At 43.3% G+C, this 13,833-nt stretch overlaps 1 protein-coding gene across 3 annotated transcripts in view; it reads left to right on the top strand.

The window, feature by feature from the left end:
- Positions 1-13,406: 13,406 nt before the first annotated feature.
- The window catches only part of LOC112236632 (neurabin-1), a 43,165-nt gene continuing 42,738 nt past the window's right edge, over positions 13,407-13,833 (top strand). For 2 of the 3 annotated variants that reach the window (XM_024405236.2, XM_024405221.2), the window contains exon 1: positions 13,407-13,577. The gene's annotated coding sequence lies outside the window, so the exon portion shown is untranslated. The remainder of the gene's footprint in view (positions 13,578-13,833) is intronic. The other variant, XM_024405230.2, reaches the window with a different exon arrangement.

The following is a 13,833-nucleotide window of genomic DNA, read 5'->3' as shown; positions in this document are numbered from 1 at the left end:
GGGGTCATATGAGCTTCTCCTGCTCAGGCTCAGGCATGTAGTGCGTGGACACAGCACACATTCCGCTAATACTGCATACCGCCAGCTGCAACATGCCACCATATGAAAGACACACCCTGCCAATTAACACTACGCCACACTCCCTATAGGCTAAGAATTAGTGACCACTGTCGACAAGTTTTTTATTTTCAATCAGACATTTATCCACATTGTTACATATTATATACTATGTTTAAAATACAGTACATGTAAAAAATGGCTTAATGAATAACCCATGGATAACATAGTGAACTGCTGAGGATATACTGCGTTCAGAATTAATAGAATATATGATTTGATTAATGGTATGTAACATTAAAGTCAAAATATGGTACATATTTCCAGTCATGGAGTCAAAAATGGAAATCTGGATGAGGTCTGTGAAGTTTGACTGATGGAATATAATATCATTTCGGGCAGATATGAAACATTGAGGAAAATAATCAGTAAACACTTCAGAGATTTGATCTGTGAAGACCTCAGAGATTTGTATTACATGACTAAGAACTTTAACAGAAAACAGGCCATTTCAAAAATCGGTGGTGCTGGCATGGAAAGTAGTTAACTCGAGAGGGCCTCTGCTCAATGGGCTACGTTTACACAGGCAGTCCAATTGTGATTTTTTTTTTAAACTAATTTGTCTTTTGACCAATCAGATCAGCTCTGAAAAATATCTGAAGTGATTGGTCAAAAGACCAATTAGTTGAAAAAATATCAGAATTGGGCTGCCTGTGTAAATGGCACCAAAGACAAGGATTGAGGCATATCTGGGGGTTTTTTGCCATAAGACTATACATTATTGGCCTCCAGAGTGGCGCAGTGGTCTAAGGCAGTGCAAGCTGTGCCACTAGAGATCCTGGTTCGAGTCCAGGCTCTGTCGTAGCTGGCCGTGACCGGGCAACCCATGGGGTGGAGCACAATTGGCCCAGCGTCGTTTAGGTTAGGGGTGGGTTTGGCCGGCAGGGATGTTCTTGTGCCATCGACCTTCGCCTCTCTTGCAGCGATGGGACAAGACTGTAACTACCAATAGGATACCACGAAATGTTATCAATTTTTTAAAACAAAATAAACAACAAGTGCAAGTTTTAAATTGACACAAAGTGTCACGCCGAGACCTTAGTATTCTTTGTTTTCTTTATTATTTTGGTTAGGTCAGGGTGTGACATGGGTGATGTATGTGTTTTTGTACTGTCTAGGGGTTTTGTATGTTTATGGGGGTGTATACTATCTAGGTGTTTATGTATGTCTATGGTTGCCTAGATTGGTTCTCAATTAGAGGCAGCTGTTTATCAAATCAAATGTATTTTTATAGCCCTTCGTACATCAGCTGATATCACAATGTGCTGTACAGAAACCCAGCCTAAAACCCCAAACAGCAAGCAATGCAGGTGTAGAAGCACGGTGGCTAGGAAAAACTCCCTAGAAAGGCCAAAACCTAGGAAGAAACCTAGAGAGGAACCAGGCTATGTGGGGTGGCCAGTCCTCTTCTGGCTGTGCTGGGTGGAGATAACAGAACATGGCCAAGATGTTCAAATGTTCATAAATGACCAGCATGGTCAAATAATAATAATCACAGGCAGAACAGTTGAAACTGGAGCAGCAGCACGGCCAGGTGGACTGGAGACAGCAAGGAGTCATCATGTCAGGTAGTCCTGAGGCATGGTCCTAGGGCTCAGGTCCTCCGAGAGAAAGAAAGAGAGAAAGAGAGAATTAGTGTGTGCTCGTCAGCACACCTGTGGCGGGGGTGCCCGGCTCGTCAGAGGTCATACGCGTCTGTCATATGCATCCTGGGGCGGGAGCAGGAGCGGGGGATGGGGGAAGAAGAGAAGGAAGGACGTCTCATGATCAGAGTACAGGCCCAGAGGGGAAGGCCCGCAAGGAAGGAGGAGGAGCAAGGAGCAAGGACGGACGAGAGAAGGAAACGGAAGGCACGGGAGTAGGAGAACCGGGAAGAGAGGAGGGAAAAGCGTCGGAAGAAGGCAAGCGAGTGGAGGAGCATGAGAGAGAAGAAAGTGAGGGAGGGGTGGTGGAGAAGGAGACGGTGGAAGGGCAAGTGGAAGGGGAGGGAGGTATCTCTCCACTGCCGCCATCACCAAAGAAGAGAGTGAAGAGTAGGGTGCGATTGGCCGACAGTGAGAGGGAAGGGATGGCCAAGAGAGCGATGGGGGTGGGAGAAACCTCTGGGTTGCTGCTGGTTTCCCCAGGCCCTCAACTCCTGTTGGGTGGGGACCCACCTAACAAGGCCCAGGACTGGGTAGAGGAAGAGGTGGGGAGTTTTTGTTTGGGGACTCAGCCTCCCCTATTTTTTTCCGAACCAGCTACAGCGCTGGGGAGGGGGAGGAGTGTGGGAGTAGACCCATGGTGCAGGGCACCCCGGTGCCAAACACTATTCCTGCATCCTGGGTTGGCGAGATGGAGGAAGAGGGGGGGACGTCGGGAGTACGGATGGTGTTCCCACCGGTAGATATGGAGCAGGGGAGCATCGGGTGAGTCTCCTGTTTTAGTTTTTTTCTGTCTGGGTTTAGTGTTTGAGTGAAATGTTTGATGTTTTTATTTTATTATTTCATGGGGTCTAATTTTACTTTTGTTAGTTTAAATGTAAGCGGTTTAAGGGATTTTGTTAAGAGGAGGGCGGTATTTAGTTATTTGGAGGGTGTGGGGTTTGATTTTTGTTTTTTACAGGAGGTTCACCTGAGGGATGGAGGGGATGTTAGTAGGTTTAAGAGGGAGTGGGACAAGGGGGAGTCGGTTTGGGGTATTGGGGGTGCACTCATCGGGGTAGGGATTTTGTGTGGGCACAGGGAGGTAAAAGTGGAGGGTTCTTTTGTGGTGATGCAGGGGAGGGTTATGGGGGTGGATGTCATTGACGTTTAGATTAGTGGTGGTGTATAGGCCACAGGTTGAGATGGTGGACTGTCTTAGTGGTGTTAGAAATTAGTGATGGGGGATTTTAATATAGATTTTAGGGGGGGGATAGCAGTGCAGGCGCCATCACCGGGCTAATGGCTTGCCATGGTCTGGTTGATGGTGGCCTGCACACTACTCTGAAAATGGCCGGTCCTACATGGCGCAACTCCAGGGGTCTTAAGTTTTTCAGAAGAGGGCGCGGTAGGGCGGATGTGCCCGGGGTTCTCTCTCTGTGAGGGGGCCCTGAGGATTCTCGGGGTGCCATTTTGAGACCTCCGGATCAGCGACGCTGAACTGGAACATGGGTATCGCAGTGGTACGGAGAAAGCTAGTGATGTGGAGGGCTAGGTCTTTGTCTTTTATGGGCAATGTCCTTGTCCTAAAGGTGGATGTGTTGCCGTCTCTTTTGTATTTGGCGTACAACTACCCATTGCCGGCTTGTCTGAGGAGGCCTCTAGTGAGGCTTGTGTTTTAGTTCATGTGGGGTGGCAGGTACGAGTGGGTCGCCAGGGCACGCATGCTCTGTCCCATCAGGGAGGGAGGTAGGGGGGTACCACATCTCCCCCTCAAGCTGGATGCAATTTTTGTTTCTTTCTTGTTAACGGAGCTTGCTCATCCAGTGATACACCCGTCCGGTTACCTCCTGCGGGTGTTCTTCTCGTATCAGGCGAGAAGCGTAATGGTGTGGTCTAACACGGGTCCTCGGGCGGAACAGCTGCGGTGGCACTTTGGCCATGCGGCCAAGTGGCTGCGTGCGCACCCCGAGGTTGAAGTTGCCCGAGTAGGTTTAGATCACGAGGAGGTCAGATAGGCAGGGAGTCCGGCGCCTATAGTGGGCATCTCGGCAGTGGTCTGGGAGGGAGTGCAGGCGCGGGGCCTGGACAACAGGCTCAAGGACCTGAATTAGTTGAGCCTCCACAAGTGCTTGCCGGTACTTGCCGGTGCTTGTACCGGCATAGTTTGGCGCGATCCCCCACCTGTCTAAGATCCTCTTGTGGCAGGGAGGAGACTGTGCGCCATGCCTTTTGGGACTGTGCCTTTGCCAGAGTAGTATGGGCTAGGGCACGGGTGTTGTTAGGTTTGGTAAGGGGGGATTTTGTATTGTCATGGGCCAAGTTAGAGAGAGGTGTAGGGAGAGCGAGAGGGATGGATAGGGACAGGTTTCTGCTCTGGCTTCTCATGAGTCTCTTCAAACGGGGGCTGTGGAAAGCCAGGCAGAACATGGTGAAGACAGGGAAAGATTGGGGGGTGGAAGGGATAGTGAGGAGGGTGGAAGGAGATTTGAGGGAAAGGTAGGGGAGGATGAAGTTTTGTTTTGGGGTTTTTGGAGGAGTATGGAAGTTATAAAGAATGAATGGGCGTAATAAATTATTTTGTCATGCTGGTATAAACTAGTCTCCTCCAGGTGACGTGAGTATAAACTAGAGGTGACGAGCAGGGATTTGTAGTCTAGCATTGTCTAATTAGCATTTTCAAATTAATATAACTAACTAATTAATCAAACTAATATAGTGATAAAAGTCACCTTGTCCAAGAGAGATTTGCATGCCCTTATTTGAAGTATTTCTAAAATTCCCTATGGGAAAAATAATTGGTGGAAAAACAATTAGAACCATTTCCCTATTTGACCGCTAGGTTTTATGGGCATTATGACACCTCTAATACGGTGTATCAAGACTAAGTGGGATGCTTTTTACATTGACGATGTTCTGTAACCTCGTTAGACATCTATCCAGTATATTATCCCAACCAATTATACATTTCTGAAAACCTCAAGATGTTTCCTAATCACACACAACAACAAAAAAATTGATATCATATTCACAGGAGGTATGACACACCCATTTGCGTGCACTGAGTAAAAAACATGTTTTCAGTTTGGATTTGGTAGACAGCAGGATAGATAAACTGGGACACCATTATAGTCCTAATTGTACCCCAATGACAAATCAATTTGTTTGATTAGGAAGCATTGAGGATTTCAGAAATGCATCATGAGTTGGGCTAATATGTTGGATGCAAAAAGTCTCCCACGTTTTCTGAATTCACGTTCTTAACAGACTTGCCTAGTTAAATAAAGGTTAAATAAAACGTCTTTAAAAACGTCTTTAGCTACTCCATCATGCTGTTCTATTGAAACATAATATTGGTAACTTCATGTATTTTGATGCACCAATACACAGTATGCACATTTACATCACAATTTCGCACAGTGCATTATTTAACCTGACCTTCTTTTCTTCTTCCTGTTTTGATGTTATGTCACTGATCTTACCATGTGCTTTGTGGGGTGAGCTCCCTGTTTGAAGCTTACTTGGACTGCAACCCTCTTTGATGTCACACAAATGAATGGATGTGATTTGTACAATGTGGTTTCTCTGCAAGGACTTCACAATAGTTGTGATTGCCTCGTCAGACCAAGCTGTCCCCGTTTGTATGATGTTCAAAAGCTCTAACAAAGGCCAAGATAACAAGAAACACTCTTCAATGAGAAAACAAAAATCCACTTTGGTTAAGAAAATTTAAAAAAAAAACGTTTTTCAAAGATGTAGACTCAGACGCAATAGGCCTACTCGTGATCAAAAACGACCTACCTTTGTAGGTGGTTTGAAATCCGATACAAATCTGATTTAATTAGCACTCAAGTGGTTTTTAGACTGTTATTTGCCTTATCTTGTTGCCTACTAGCTACTCTGTTGACAGTTTGACAAAAAAATGTGGTAGCTAACTAGCTTGTTAATTGTTTACAAACAAATTAGTGAATTTGTTATGAAGATAAACTGCTACCTAGCTAGCCAGTTGACCGCTGTGGCTAGCCAAAAAGGACTTGAATGTTGGATCATCTTATTCTTAGAGGCTTTAAAAGTGTTCTTACACTATTGTTTTCAACATTCAAGGTTTAACTGACTGGGCCACAGTGTCTCAACCCCTCTTGTCTCAGCCTCCAGTTTTCATGCTGCAATAGTTTGTGTCGGGGGGCTAGGGTGAGTCTGTTATATCTGGAGTATTTCTCCTGTCTTTTCCGGTGTCCTGTGTGAATTTAAGTATGCTCTCTAATTCTCTCTCTTTCTCTCTCTCTTTCTCTCAGAGGACCTGAGCCCTAGGACCATGCCTCAGGACTACCTGGCCTGATGTCTCCTTGCTGTCCCCAGTCCACCTGGTCGTTCTGCTACACCAGTTTCAGCTGGTGCTGCGGCTATGGAACCCTTACCTGTTCACCAGACGTGCTACCTTGTCCCAAACCTGCTGTTTTCAACTCTCTAGAGACAGTAGGAGCGGTAGAGATACTCTGAATGATCAGCTATGAAAAGCCAGTTGACATTTACTCCTGAGGTGCTGACCTGTTGCACCCTCTACAACCACTGTGATTATTATTATTTGACCCTGCTGGTCATCTATGAACATTTGAACATCTTGGCCATGGTCTGTTATAGTCTCCACCCGGCACAGCCAGAAGAGGACAGGCCACCCCTCATAGACTGCTTCCTCTCTAGGTTTCTCCCTAGGTTCTGGCCTTTCTAGGGAGTTTTTCCTAGCCACCGTGCTTCTACATCTGCATTGCTTGCTGTTTGGGGTTTTAGGCTGGGTTTCTGTACAGCACTTTGTGACATCAGCTAATGTAAGAAGAGCTTTATAAATTTGATTGATTGAACTGGGAAAAATCCATGGTGGGCAATTGTTGTCACCTTACCTTGCCACATAACTTCTGAGTGATAGGAAGCATGAGCACCACCACCAATCAGCCTACACCACTGCACACATACAGTTGAAGTCGGACGGTCGGTTTACATACACTTAGGTTGCAGTCATTAAAACTCATTTTTCAACCACTCCACAAATTTCTTGTTAACAAACCATAGTTTTGGCAAGTCGGTTAGGACATCTACTTTGTGCATGACACAAGTAATTGTTACAACATTTGTTTAAAGACAGATTATTTCACTGTATCATAATTCCAGTGGGTCGGAAGTTTACATACACTAAGTTGACTGTGCCTTTAAACAGCTTGGAAAATTCTTGGAAAACTCCAGAAACAATGTCATGGCTTTAGAACCTTCTGATAGGCTAACTGACATAATTTGAGTCAATTGGAGGTGTACCTGTGGATGTATTTCAAGGCCTACCTTCAAACTCAGTGCCTCTTTGCTTGATATCATGGGAAAATCAAAAGAAATCAACCAAGACCTTAGAAAAAAAATTGTAGACCTCCACAAGTCTGGTTCATCCTTGAGAGCAATTTCCAAACGCCTGACGGTACCGGCCGCCATACCGCTCAGGAAGGAGATGCGTTCTGTCTCCTAGAGATGAACATACTTTGGTGCGAAAAGTGGAAATCAATCCCAGAACAACAGCAAAGGACCTTGTGAAGATGCTGTAGGAAACAGGTACAAAAGTATCTTTATCCACAGTAAAACGAGTCCTATATCGACAACCTGAAAGGCCACTCAGCAAGGAAGAAGCCACTGCTCCAAAACCGCCATAAAAAAGCCAGACTACGGTTTGTAACTGCACATGGGGACAAAGATCTTACTTTTTGGAGAAATGTCCTCTGGTCTGATGAAACAAAAATAGAACTGTTTGGCCATAATGACCATCGTTATGTTTGGAGGAAAAAGGGGGAGATGTCACACCCTGACCTTAGAGAGCCTGTTTATTTCTCTATATTGTTAGGTCAGGGTGTGATTTGGGTGGGCATTCTAGTTTGTCTGTTCTTTGTTGGCCAGGTATGGTTCCCAATCAGAGGCAGCTGTCTATCGTTGACTCTGATTGGGAATCATACTTAGGCAGCCTTTTTTCCACATGTGTTTGTGGGTAATTATTTATGTTCTGTGAGTGTTTGTGTGCGCCACGGTTGTGTCACGTTTCTGTTTACCTGTTTTTTGTGAAGGTGTCACTCCGATTAAAGATGTGGAATTACATGCACATGGAGCAACATCTCAAGACATCAGTCAGGAAGTTAAAGCTAGGTAGCAAATGGGTCTTCCAAATGGACAATGACCCCAAGCATACTTCCAAAGTTGTGGCAAAATGGTTTAAGGACAACAAAGTCAAGGTATTGGAGTGGCCATCACAAAGACCTGACCTCAATCCTTTTGAAAATCTGTGGGCAAAACTGAAAAAGCGTGTGCGAGCAAGGAGGCCTACAAACCTGACTCAGTTACACCAGCTCTGTCAGGAGGAATGGGCCAAAATTCACCCAACTTATTGTGGGAAGCTTGTGGAAGGCTATCCGAAACATTTGACCCAAGTTAAACAATTTAAAGGCAATGGTAACAAATACTAATTGAGTGTATGTAAACTTCTGACCCACTGGGAATGTGATGAAAGAAATAAAAGATGAAATAAATCATTCTCTCTACTATTATTCTGACATTTCACATTCTTAAAATAAATTGGTGATCCTAACTGACCTAAGACAGGGAATTTTTACTAGGATTAAATGTCAGGAATTGTGAAAAACTGAGTTTAAATGTATTTGGTTAAGGTGTATGTAAACTTCTGACCTCAACTGTACCCGTGTTACAATGACAACTAGCGTAGCCTTGTCAGAAAGTGACTGCTGTCTGAACACACTCACATCCGATTTGGTCACTTGTAATTTGGGCAGTCAGCTGTTTGGGCAGTCAGTAGTCCAAAACGGATTTGAGCATTAATGCCTGCAGTATGAACAAGGCTTTAGCCTATAGGAGATTCTGGAGTGGTGCCAAAGACAGTTTTCCACCACCATCAACAAAACATCAAATAATGGAATTTCTTGTGGAAGAACGATGTCGCATTCCTCCAATATAGTTCCAGACACTTGTAGAATCTATTCTAAGGCGCATTGAAGCTGTTCTGGCGGCTTGTGATAGCCCAACTCCCTAATAAGAAACTTTACGTTGGTGTTTATTTTGGCAGTTCCCTGTATATAGGCCTAGTGAAAAATGTGTTGCAGCTGTGCTATGATTCAAACATATATGTTGTGATTCCTGGCCCCTCAGAGGGCTGAATATCTTCATGATATCATGTAAGCTGTTCACATTGTAGTATGATTTTTAGAATGTTTTGTTGCCTGTACAATGTCCTGTCTTCCCTTGATTTGAAGGTACTGGTGCGTTCAGACATTGTTTGAGGTGTTGTCATGGGGACTGTGGGCCATTGGCCTGCTGGGATTTTACCCCTGGGAGGTATGCTGTCCCACTGACTGCCTGTATGCCTTTCAGGGCCTAATGGCCCACCATTGCTCGGAGATAATCCAGTGAGTTTGTAATAGTAAACACACATGCAGAACACATGTGCACACACAGCATCATTTCAGATGCTAACTAGCATTCAGGCAGCTGCTTTGTTGCAGCTGGTATGTAGATGCCTTTCAAAGTTTCCTACTACTGAAAAAGGGCTACAACAAAGAGTCTTTTTTTACATGTTTTAAAGGCTCCACACACAGTGGATCTAGACATGAGTTTTCACTGAAAAATAAGCCGAGCGCTAAATGTCAAGGGAAATCAAGTCAGTCATCAATCTGTTTCATAATTCCGATCATTGAAACCTTTAACCCTTCACCTTGTTGAACCCACAACAAATCTCTTGACCACAATATAATGTATTTATAGAAATCAAATTAACTATTAAACCAGAAGCACATGTGAGTTTCTGCGAGAAGATTTATAAACCCTCATACATCAGATAACTATGTCCCAAATGGAATGTGAGAGCAGATTACTCCCCAGGAAATGCCTGAGGAGCAGAATTTCTCCAGTTAGACTGCAGAGATTCCTTCCCTAAATGTAGCTACTGCTAAGCTGTTTGTGTTAATTTCTATTTATGAATATGCTCTGACATGTTGACTGTGATGTAGCCTACTTGAGTAGTTACACAAAGGCTGTATTGAAGTAAACTCAGTTGAATCTGTCTACACCATCAGCTACCTACCATTAGCCACACTCTTTTTATATATGAATAAAAAATATATATGATTTGCGTAACTTAACTTCTACATTCAGTGCCTTCGGAAAGTATTCAGACCCCTTGCCTTATTCTAAAATTGATTTTTTTTCTCAGCAATCTAAACACAATACCCCATAATGAGTCAGAATAGTTTGTTAGAAATTTTTGCACATTTATAAAAATTTTAAAAATTACAACTTATTTACATATGTATTCAGACCTTTTGCTATGAGACACGAAATTAAGTTCAGGTGCATCCTGTTTCCATTGATCATCCTTGAGATGTTTCTACAACTTGATTGGAGTCCACCTGTGGTAAATTCAATTGATTGGACATGATTTGGAAAGGCACACACGTGTCTATGTAAGGTCCCACAGTTCACAGCAGATACCAAACCATGAGGTCGAAGGAATTGTCCGTAGAGCACGAGACAGGATTGTGTCGAGGCACAAGTCTCGGGAAGGGTACCAAAACATTTCTGCAGCATTGAAGAACACTGTGGCCTCCATCATTCTTAAATGGAAGAAGTTTGAAACCACCAAGACTCTTCCTAGAGCTGGCCTCAACCGGGGTATAATTGTCTTGGTCAGGAGGTGACCAAGAACCCGATGGTCACTCTGACAGAGCTCTAGAATTCCTCTGTGGAGATGGTAGAACCTTCCAGAAGGACAACTATCTCTGCAGCACTCCACCAATCAGGCCTTTATTGTAGAGTGACCAGACGGGAAGCCACTTCTCACTAAAAGGCACATGACAGCCCGCTTGGAGTTTTGCCAAATGGCACCTAAAGACACTGCCAAAAGGTGCTTCAACAAAGTACTGATTAAAAGGTCTGAATACATATGTAAATGTGATATTTCAGTTATTTTATTTAAATTAGCCTGTTTTTGCTTCATCATTATGGGGTATTGTGTGTAGATTTGAGGGGGGAAATTATTTAATATATTTTAGAATAAGGCTGTAATGTAACAAAATGTTGGAAATTGGGGTCTGAGTACTTTCTGAAGGCACTGTAAGTCATAAAATGTTTGGAGTAGCTCTTCAATCCATTCAATTCTAGTTAAGACATGTTGTTAGACCTACACATTTTTGGAGGGCAATTTTTCTGCAATCTAATGTAGTCTTTGGGTCAGGTACATTTTTCATGTTTAAAACATTTTAAATATGTATGGGTTCACTCCTGGGGTGATTGAGAAAATAACAAAGCTCAACGTATGACAAATAGATCACCATCTGTTTATGCATTAGCTGCCAAGTTTATTTCATTAAATACTGATCAGTAACTTTTGTTTTACACAACGATTTTGGAATGATCACCTAACGAAGTGTCTTCTAAATGTGTTTTGTCCATTATTATCTATGTTTAGTGTGGTCTACTGGTACCAAGACAAGTGTAGGATAGGCAGAAGTTGATGCTCTACAAAGGAACTACTTTTGAATATATCTTGGCTCAGCACAGAAGCCTATTTGCTTTCATGAAAACATTTTCAAGAGGCTTCAGGTGTCATTGACTTCCACTTATCAACGTTAAGATATCTAGTTAGTCTAGTATACGTGTGGAGGCTGCTGAGGGGAGGACGGCTCATAATAATGGCTGGAAGGGAGTCAATGAAATGGTATCATACACATCAAAGACGTGGTTTCCATGTGGTTGATCCACTCCACTGACTCCATTCCAGCCAATATTATGAGCCGTCCTCCCCCCAGCAGCCTCCACTGTTGTACATTGACTTGCAAAGTGATCAGGGTTAACACATTTGATCAAGTCTGTTCTTTATTGGATTGAACATCTACTTAATCTATCCTATACAATGTATTGATGTCTGAGGGTGGAGTGCAAAGCACTTTGTTCTTAAATTCTATTCACCTCTTCTGTCCCCCTTTCTATTTGATTGGTTGGTATTTTTGAAATCTAGGTCCTCGTGTCACCTGGGAAATGTCACTAAACTCTCTTCCAGTGAGTCTGGCTGATCTCAAGAACATCAACAAATCCTGTTAAGGCTATCTTGGTATTTTTAGATTAGAATTAACACATCAAATATGTCTGTCTATAGAGTAGAAGTTAACTTTAACTTGTGTGCTACTTCGTGCAGGGCTACTGTCCCTAAAGGAGGGAACCAGTTTAAATGCTGCATGGTAAGTAATTGCTCCATTTTCCATATTAAATCATTACTGTATTCACTCTTATTCCTATAAAAGAATCCAGTCATTGCATTACAATATGTTGTAGTGTTAAAACATAAAATAATATGATTGCCATTGTTTGGATTGTGTGGAAACGTTTGGCTGTATTAGCACAATTTACCATATAAATTTAACTCCGATCTCAATGATTAGTCAACTCTGAAGTAATATCCTCTATTTACTAAGTGTTATGGTGTGTTCTTCACAGAGAAGATGAGCTCTCCTTACCTGTGCAAACACCACCAGTGTTGATGTTCTCCTGTAAAACGGCACTCATCATTTTCAGTGTACTTTTCCATCCTCAGTAGGCAAACACTGTTTTCTGAGAGGCTGCATAGTCTGGCAGCTACAGAATGACTGAGAGAATGGGACAAAAATCCAAGCAAGCTGGTCCTGGGGCTCTGTTCACAAACACAAACAGAGCCCCAGGACAGCAACACAATTAGACCCAACCAAAATCATGAGAAAACAAAAAGATAATTGCTTGACACATTTGGCCCTAAACAGAGTACACAGTGGCAGAATACGAGAGAGAGAATTTGCATTTGAGAAACTAGTTTGGCTTCTCTGCAAGGCAGCACAGTTCTTCAGTGAGGTAATATAGTGCCATTTATGTACCTTTTTGAGTTTCTTTTCAGGTCAGCTATTCTGGAACAATGTTACACAATCGAATTATGACACATACATCACTGTTCTGCAGTTGTAGTATCGCTAAGATTTATTTATTTAACTAGGCAAATCAGTTAAGAACAAATTCTTATTCACAATGACAGCCAAACCCTCCCCTAACTCGGACGGGACGATGCTGGGCCAATTGTGCGCCGCCCTATGGGACTCCCAATCACGGCTGGTTGTGATACAGCCCAGGATCGAACTCAGGTCTGTAGTGATGCCTCTGGCACTGTGATGCAGTGCCTTAGACCGCTGTGTCATTCGGGAGGCAAAATAGACCAAGTTAAGGTTGGTCGTAAGGTATCTGCGTTGCATCATGCCAAGCCTATTTCACACAAGCTCTTAGACTGTTCACCAAAATCACACCCACTTGTTGGAACATCAAATCACCATATTGCTGTTGAGACATTTACACCAAAACTATCACTATCAGATAGAGAAGCTGCTGAAGATACATACAGTAGCTACCTGAGATAGGTTTTGTTTGAGGACATTTGAAATCTTTCATATGCGGCAGAGCGGTGGGTGAGCTTCTCAAGGAAATCTATTCCTCAAATATTTAATGTGTCTGCGCAACCACGCACTCAAGAAGGGATGGGGGTTTGTCGTCCTGGAATGTTTTGGTGTGCGCGCCCCCGATTGTGTCTGATCGTGTGGCGCGCCAGAGGGCGAGGGTATGTACGCGCGGAAGCGCGATTTGTCTGTATCTGGAGTACAAGGAAGGAGGAAAACTGGAAAGGGGAGTGATGGCGGTAACGAAATGACAAGTTCGGGAGTATAAATTACACAAGAGTTGCATTATGAGGAGCCTTCAGCACCTAGGATGAAGAAACAAGTATCGTAAGAGGTAAAATACAACGGAAGTTAATTTGCGTGCGGTAAAGCTCTGAAATGTTTCGCTCACAGTTTACTTGTAATTGTTACAATGAAACTGATCACCACAAAAGACGTTTGGTATCTAACGTGTTTTGCACAGTTAGCTTATTTTTATTGACTTTTATTGTCAGTGTTTGACCGGCTACGAATTATCATAGGCTCTTAAAAGCCCACTCACGTTCAATAATTAAAGAAGTTGGTCTACGACAATGTAGTGGTGAGGGAAA

This window comes from Oncorhynchus tshawytscha, linkage group LG03 (genome assembly GCF_018296145.1).
Source record: "Oncorhynchus tshawytscha isolate Ot180627B linkage group LG03, Otsh_v2.0, whole genome shotgun sequence".
NCBI lineage: Eukaryota > Metazoa > Chordata > Actinopteri > Salmoniformes > Salmonidae > Oncorhynchus > Oncorhynchus tshawytscha.
This window is presented reverse-complemented; position numbering and strand designations above follow the sequence as displayed.